The 8,927-nt window shown below is 37.6% G+C and overlaps 1 non-coding gene across 1 annotated transcript; it reads left to right on the forward strand.

Annotated features, from left to right (window-relative positions):
- The first annotated feature begins 2,419 nt into the window (after positions 1 to 2,419).
- Trnar-ucg lies at positions 2,420 to 2,492 on the forward strand. The gene has a single exon. It is a non-coding gene; the product is annotated as a tRNA-Arg (tRNA).
- The last annotated feature ends 6,435 nt before the right edge of the window (positions 2,493 to 8,927 follow it).

Genomic DNA, 8,927 nt, shown 5'->3' on the forward strand with positions numbered 1-8,927 from the left:
CAAAGGTCACAGGTTACCAGATTTTACCCGAATATCTGGATCATTTTTGCCAGAATTTGAGGACTTGCTCCAGGACTAGGAGTGCAGTTGATCCCCCAACAACCCCCTGCCCCAGCCACCCTCTGACCCAGCCACCCTCTGCCCCAACCCTGTCTCGTACGTTTATGATTGTAATCACGAAAACTCAGTCAATATATCGATGACGACCAGCCACTAGCACATCTTGGTTGGTTGGCTGTTGTCATCTCTTGCAGACATCCTAACAACAGTCCGCCACCACGCTAGCCTGTAGACATCTCTTGCAGTTGGTTCTCATACAGTTCCGCTGGTTACATCTGTGTCATCCCTCACACCCAGTTATGACTCGCATAGCTCTTGTAGCTCACATAGCTCTTATAGCTCACATAGCTCACATAGCTCTCGTAACTCACATATCTCTTGTAGCTCACATAGTTCTCGTATCTCACATAGCTCTAGTTGCTCACATAGCTCACATAGCTCTCGTAGTTCACATAGCTCTCGTAGCTCACATAGCTCACATAGCTCTCGTAGCTCACATAGCTCACATAGTTCTTGTAGCTCACATAGCTCACCTAGCTCTCGTAGCTCACATAGCTCACATAGCTCACATAGCTCTCGTAGCTCACATAGTTCTCGTAGCTCACATAGCTCACATAGCTCTCGTAGCTCACATAGCTCACATAGCTCACATAGCTCTCGTAGTTCACATAGCTCTCGTAGCTCACATAGCTCACATACCTCACATAGCTCTTGTAGCTCACATAGCTCACATAGCTCTTGTAGCTCACATAGCTCATATAGCTCTTGTATCTCACATAGCTCACATAGCTCTCGTAGCTCACATAGCTCACATATCTCTTGTATCTCACATAGCTCACATAGCTCTCGTAGCTCACATAGCTCACATAGCTCTCGTAGCTCACATAGCTCTCGTAGCTCACATAGCTCACATAGCTCACATAGCTCTTGTAGCTCTTGTAGCTCTCGTAGCTCACGTAGCTCACATAGCTCACATAGCTCTCGTAGCTCACATAGCTCACATAGCTCACATAGCTCACGTAGCTCACGTAGCTCACATAGCTCACGTAGCTCTCGTAGCTCACATAGCTCACGTAGCTCACGTACCTCTCGTAGCTCACATATCTCTCGTAGCTCACATAGCTCACATAGCTCGCATAGTTCTCGTAGCTCACATAGCTCACATAGCTCACATAGCTCACATAGCTCTCGTAGCTCGCATAGTTCTCGTAGCTCACATAGCTCACATAGCTCTCGTAGCTCACATAGCTCGCATAGCTCTCGTAGCTCGCATAGCTCGCATAGCTCACATAGCTCACATAGCTCTCGTAGCTCACATAGCTCACATAGCTCGAACCCAAAGGCTGAAAAACAAAAATGGTTACAAATTTTAAAAAATTGGCTCACTTACAATAATTATGGCAATAAAATACCACCTCATTTATTTTATTTCAACTTATCTGTTGTATGCTTATATCCAATTAAGGTTCAAGCACGCTGTCCTGGGCATACACCTCAGCTATCTGGGTTGTCTGTCCAGGACAGTGGGTTAGTTGTTAATTGTTCGTAGTTAGTGAGAGAGAAGAGTAGTTAAAAGTCGCGATAATTGATGATTTAGTCAAGATGTTTTATAAGTAATGTGTAATTTAAAACATTGAATCTTTAAAAGTCGCTCTCAGTGGGACCCGGTACCGGGCTATGAACCCTGTACTTACCAGCCTTATGTCCGATGGCTTGACCACAACACCACCAAGGCCGTATATGATAATTATAAAAACTGCCATAACCCAATAAAACAAATTAACCTTAACCCCTCGTGTTGCACAACAACACACAATAAGCTTAACCCTCTAATACGGTCAGTTACACAACTGCAAACATACACGATACACACATCCAATTATCCTTTAAGTATTACATAATCACCAGCTCGCCAGAGGGCGTATTCACTGGGATGCAACAAAATGGCTGCGCCCGTTATATATATAATAGCCGTCACATGTAATCGTGTTATTAATTAAATATAATAATATACTTGTTGACATTAGGCAATAATGTGCATTATATATCGTTGAATATGCATACCAGTTCAAAAGCCTTGCTTAAGCATTCCTTTAACAAGGTAACACTACCTAACAACTTAACACTACCACACCACTCACATGTATATATAAATTCAAACGAAAAACCCTATGAATAATCACCACAAACAAATTACACCTAACTAAATTGCACTGTATTTGAGTCCTGGGGAAAATATAATCAAACTATTTGTTCAAAAGACTAAACCACATACGTGCAAAGAGCCTTTTCCCCAGTCAACTTGGCCTTTAAAAGTCCAGAGACAGGAACTACCGAACATGCAGCCACGTTTATTTGTGGCCTCGTGGCCTAATGGATAAGGCGTCTGACTTCGAATCAGAAGATTGCGAGTTCGAATCTCGTCTGGGTCGATTTTTTTTTTTTTTTTTTTCGTTTAAAATTTTATAATATTATATACCTCGTATATTATTTTTAAAGTTTGTTTTGTTTGACAACACCACTAGAGCACATTCATTAATCATCGGCTATTGGATGCCACACATTTGGTAATTTATACCCATAGTCATCAAGGGATCTTTTGTATGCACTTTCCCACAGCCAGGAAAGCACATACCACGGCCTTTGTATGCTTCTTAAAGTAATGAAGTTAGCAGCAGTGCTCTTTAGTGGATCTGTTTTTCCCAACCCAACAATGGACCCACGACTAGTATATCAAAGGTTGTGGTATGTGCTGCCTTGTCTGTGCATTTAAAATATCCCTTGTTTCTGATGGAAAAAAAAAATGAAGCAGGTTTCCTCTGAAGATTACGTGTCAGATTTATTACTCCAAAACTGGAATCTGTTTAAAAACGTGCTTTGGCAAATTAATTCGGCAGTACATATAGCAACCTCTGTGTCAAGTAACAAACATGGCGACCTCCATTATGGTTGTATTTATGAAATTTATCTTTGTACGCATTATTTACCACGATGTGTTCACTGAAGTCTACTGGATCTGAGTTCAAAAAAAGAAAGAAAAAAAAAGAAAAGAAAAGAAAAATGAAAAGATGCTTGCGAAGTGCGAAATCGGGTAAATTCAAAGGAGGCTGTCAGTAGTAAACATCAAATGAGGAGAAGCGAACGATCCATAACTGGTTCAACAAAGGCCATGGTTTGTGCTATCCTGCCTGTGGGAAGCGCAAATAAAAGATCCCTTGCTGCCTATCGTAAAAGAGTAGCCTATGTGGCGACAGCGGGTTTCTTCTAAAAAAAAAAACAGTGTCAGAATGACCATATGTTTGACGTCCAATAGCCGATGATAAGATTAAAAATCAATGTGCTCTAGTGGCGTCGTTGAATAAAACAAACTTTACTTTATAGCTGAAGACAGCTTGATTCACAGGGGTCTCGCTACATGTCATAAGCGATGGCGGGCCCGCCATCTCTTAAGCTTAATTTCCAATACGCCCGCCATCCCTTAGCAGCGATAGTAATATCCGCCATCCGTTTATTTAGGCCGCCATCCAAAATCACAAGTCATGCCATCGTCTTGAACTATTAGAGTAATCAGGTTCATCGTCGTGTGCAAGACATTTTCGAAGTACTTAGGTACCATCCCTTCCTATAAGTGGAACCAGCTCTACCGATTCCCTCCATCCCTTTCCTGAATACTGGGAAGACCACTGTTGAAGTTTAATTAGATACAGGCACATAATTCAAGTTAAAATGATTCGATTATTTAATCCATTTCAAAATGTATCTCAAAATGTATTATACAAGTTCAAAATGGTTCATTTCTTTTGCAGGGAATTCAAACAATAAACCAACTACTGCAGATTCGAAACCTTCAACACAAAAAGGTTTGTCTAGGGAAGAACACTGGCAAGATCGTTTTCTTTCAATAGCTGAAGTATACATTGATTTGTATACACCAGTAAAACAAATTTAAAAAGTATACTTCTTTAATATTGTACTGTGTAATATTACACGCACACACACACGTAAGTACACAGACACGCATACATACTTACATACATACATACATACATACACACATACACACATACACACACATATACATACATACGTACATACACATACTTATGTATACAATATCATAATAGTTCTCTTTGTCAGAAAGCGACACACTTTTTTTTAAATAATATTAACACAGTGTAGTTTTTACTTCTTTTAACACAGTGACTATTTTCCTTTGTGTTGTTTTACCGGAATGTTAAATGAATAACAGATGTCACAAGTTGGGGATGTTGTTTCTTACTTTCCCTTTCCAACATGAAACATTTTTAACAACGTTGTAACACAGTGACTATTTTCCTTTGTGTTGTTTTACCGGAATGTTAAATGAATAACAGATGTCACAAGTTGGGGATGTTGTTTCTTACTTTCCCTTTCCAACATGAAACATTTTTAACAACGTTGTAACACAGTGACTATTTTCCTTTGTGTTGTTTTACCGGAATGTTAAATGAATAACAGATGTCACAAGTTGGGGATGTTGTTTCTTACTTTCCCTTTCCAACATGAAACATTTTTAACAACGTTGTAACACAGTGACTATTTTCCTTTGTGTTGTTTTACCGGAATGTTAAATGAATAACAGATGTCACAAGTTGGGGATGTTGTTTCTTACTTTCCCTTTCCAACATGAAACATTTTTAACAACGTTGTAACACAGTGACTATTTTCCTTTGTGTTGTTTTACCGGAATGTTAAATGAATAACAGATGTCACAAGTTGGGGATGTTGTTTCTTACTTTCCCTTTCCAACATGAAACATTTTTAACAACGTTGTAACACAGTGACTATTTTCCTTTGTGTTGTTTTACCGGAATGTTAAATGAATAACAGATGTCACAAGTTGGGGATGTTGTTTCTTACTTTTTTAACAACGTTGTAACCCTTTCCGGAATGTTACATGACAACTTACTTTTTTAACAACGTTGTAACACAGTGACTATTTTCCTTTGTGTTGTTTTACCGGAATGTTAAATGAATAACAGATGTCACAAGTTGGGGATGTTGTTTCTTACTTTCCGTTTCCAACATGAAACATTTTTAACAACGTTGTAATACAGATGCTCTGGGGTGACTGACACACGGGTCTTTCGAAAGAGTTGACATTGCGACTGAGAACCTCGAGGGTATGAATAGCAGAGCTGTTCTCCTTGGGTCTCCCATTGGGTCTCTCAAGGGGGAACGTAGCCTAGTGGTAAAGCGTTCGCTTGATGCGCGGTCGGTCTAGGATCGATCCCTGTCGGTGGACCCATTGGGCAATTTCTCTTTCCAGCCAGTGCTCCACAAGTGGTGTAATAAAGGCCGTGGTATGTACTATCCTGTCTGTGGGACGGTGCATATAAAATAGCCTTTGCTGCTAATCGAAAAGAGTAGCCCACATCTGTGTGGTCACTCCTTAACCATATGTCCGACGCCATATAACCGTAAATAAAATGTGTTGAGTGCGTCTTTAAATAAAACATTTCCTTCCTTTCATTGGTTCTCTCTTTCATAGGTAAATTATTTCTTTGTATAACACGCATTCTAAACACGTATCCGTGTAGTAATATATAGTTGTCAAGGTGTCCTCGTTAAGACGTCTGCAATAACCCGTGACAACAATTAAACTACATGGTGTCTTTTTGATTTCTCTTGACATATTTTATTAGTTCTTGGCACTAATTGGTCTGACTGACAGGTCGCTATCTAAGTCGAAACCAAGGCAGACGTCAGATTACCAATTAACTAAGTCTAATCATTGTACATGTAAAAATAAATATATAAACTGTATTGTCATAAAGTTAAAATTGTAGCACTGTGACAATGTTATGCTCAAAGGTCAGTAGGACTATTGCAATAAACTATGTGTGTGTGTATATATATATATATATATATATATATATATATATATATATATTATTGTTACCTTACTGTGGTAACACCATTTTCGCAAAGTCGTTCATCCATGTTTTCATTGGTTTTCACCTACAGAATGTGTCGATAAAAGTCCTAGGTGTGCAAACTTTGTAAAATTCTGCACAAGCCCATCGCTGCAGAAACGAATGAAATCATTCTGTGCCAAGACTTGTGGATTCTGTGGTGAGAACATTTATAAAATTTCAGTGAGTAAAGTCAGCGAATAGGTTCACATATTTTCTCTTTCGCTTAAAACTTATTTTCTATTACTATATGCACCAAGACCATCTTGGCCCCATGGCTTTAAAATATTGGCGGCCGAGTATTCCATTTGATCTTTTGTTATAGAAATGTCACATCACATGTATTGAAGCATGCGTACAAATGAGATATTGGTAACAACTGTAACTAAAAAGAAGATATTGTTCAAATTGGGACAAAAATGGAATAAAAAGGTTTTGAAACAAAACAAAAACTTGGAGGGGGTGGGGGGTTGGGGGGGGGGGGTCGCGCAATAAAACAGCATTTTTTTCAGCAATATTTATCGTGGAATATTAAAATAGATAGGAAAAGAAAAAAGTAGTTTTTTATAGGGAGACGAGTGTAGGCAAGACGTGCAAAAAAGGTTTTCATATGCAATGCTGTGTTGCTGCAATAAACACCCAATGATGTGTTTTACTTCTAGCGCATTTTATTCAAAACCAAATTCCGGTTTGAACAAAATCTTCTTACAATTACCAATATGTCATTTGTCCGCATGCTTATTATAAATACGATATGACATTTCTATTACAAAATAGTCGGTCAAATAGTCATTGCAATATTTAAGCTTTTCAGTATAGTCTAGACGCAATACTCAAGATTGTATCTAATAGAGTGAATACTTTAACGTCATGATAACGTAATTCAAATTGCATGCATGTGAATAAAAGAATTGAGTCTAGACTGACTATAAAGTGTTATAAGTACAGGTCTAAAACATATAGCATGGGCCGAATTGATGATCTAATCAAGATGTTTTATAACTAATGTGTAATTTAACGATTATAAAAGTAAACCAAAAATATTTTAAACTAGGATTAATGCCTATAGGTAGGTGCACCCAACTTTTTGATAGACAAGTCAACACCACAAGTGATAAATGTGAGTGTGTTGGTTGTAAAAAAACCCAAATAGTTTCATCTGGGCAAAAACAAGAACGTATGCAATTGTATTTCATCTACTACCACTGTGTCAAGTAGCCTTCCGCTTGAAACGAGCATGGGGTACCTGTAAAAAGAGTACTCACATTTTGTGTGGAACTATGGTAGTCATAGACGCTACCCGTTATCTCTGAAATGAGCAGCTTGACCCCAGTTTTTCTGATTCACTTTAAGAGTGAGGGTGGTGGTATTTAGCCACTTATGTTACTATTGTCGTCTATGGGATTTCATTTGGTAGTATACACCCTTTAACCCTTTAATGTCCGTGACAAAACTATACTGGTTTCAAAACAAATATTGGTTTATGAGTAACGATATCATCATTCTTAAACACTGTTGAGGTTATTTGAAATAAATATTTACAAATATTTGTGGGGTTTTTTTTAAAAAATCAGTACACATTTATATTCTTGGCTCTGTTGAAATATAAGTTTAGCCATTCAAGTAAATTGAACTCATTTTGAGGATATTGGGCATATATGGAACTTATCAATACTTATTCATTAGACATATATTTTGTTTGCAAATAGTGTTTGTACTTATAAGTTTACACTCATCTGAATACATTGTGCATTAAAGGGTTACAGGATAACCAGGCATTGTACTTTGGTATCAACATTTTGTATCTGCCATTCTGTTCGCGTGAAAAGGGGAAAAACAACAATACAAATACCATAACATCTTGGCTTTTAGGGGTATGGGTATGGGGCATTTTTTGGTGTGCCTCGATTTGAAAACTGTTCAAGCACGAATGTTCTGTTGTAGACAGTTGTCGTTTAAAGAATAAATGTGTTTCTATGCCTCAGTTTTAAAAATGAGCCACTGCAAAGCTGTAACGAGTGGTATATCTCATGAATAATATTACTGTGTCGTTATTTTAGTTAGGGTTATTTATTTTTTTTTTTTTTTTTTTTTTTTTTTTTTATTATTATTATTATTATATTTTTATTTTAATAGTATATCCATTATCATCATTTGAGATACAACAGCACATTCTCAGTAAAGATATTTGTGAAAAGCAAATCGGTGCAACATTAATTTGCATTCCAGTTTAGCCGGGCGGGGCGCAGCCCAGTGGTAAAGCGCTCGCTTGATGCGCGGTCGATCTACTATCGATCCCCGTCGGTGGGGCCCATTGGGTTATTTCTCGTTCCAGTCAGTGCACCACGACTGGTATATCAAAGGCCGTGGTATGTGCTATCCTGTCTGTGGGATGCTGCATATAAAAGATCCCTTGCTGTAATAAAATAAAATGTTGCGGGTTTCCTCTCTATGACTGTGTGAAAATGACCAAATGTTTGACATCCAACAGGCGATGATTAATAAATCAATGTGCCCCAGTGGTGTCGTTAAACAAAACAAACAGTCAGTCCAGTTTAGTCTGATGCATCTCACGAAGCACCATAAAATTAATGAACTAATGAAATATTGTAAGCAATAACCTTTCACAACTTTGTTTTTTCAGAAGTGTCTACAAAACCACAAAAACCACAAAAAGGTAACCTTTATTTTATAACCCATTCTATTTCACATATATTAATTTAATTCAAACAGGCCTCCGGACTTTCAGTTCATACATATTATTTTAATTCGTATACGCTCTTTTAGTTCAAATGTATTATTACTTTAATTCAAATACATCATTAAAATTCAGATTTTGTTTTAAAACCTCTTATAAAACAGATTATTATTAAACAGAAAATCGATTCTTTCAAGAGGTCAGGCTACATATTT

The sequence above is a fragment of the Gigantopelta aegis genome, chromosome 8 (genome assembly GCF_016097555.1).
Source record: "Gigantopelta aegis isolate Gae_Host chromosome 8, Gae_host_genome, whole genome shotgun sequence".
NCBI classification, from domain to species: Eukaryota; Metazoa; Mollusca; class Gastropoda; order Neomphalida; family Peltospiridae; genus Gigantopelta; species Gigantopelta aegis.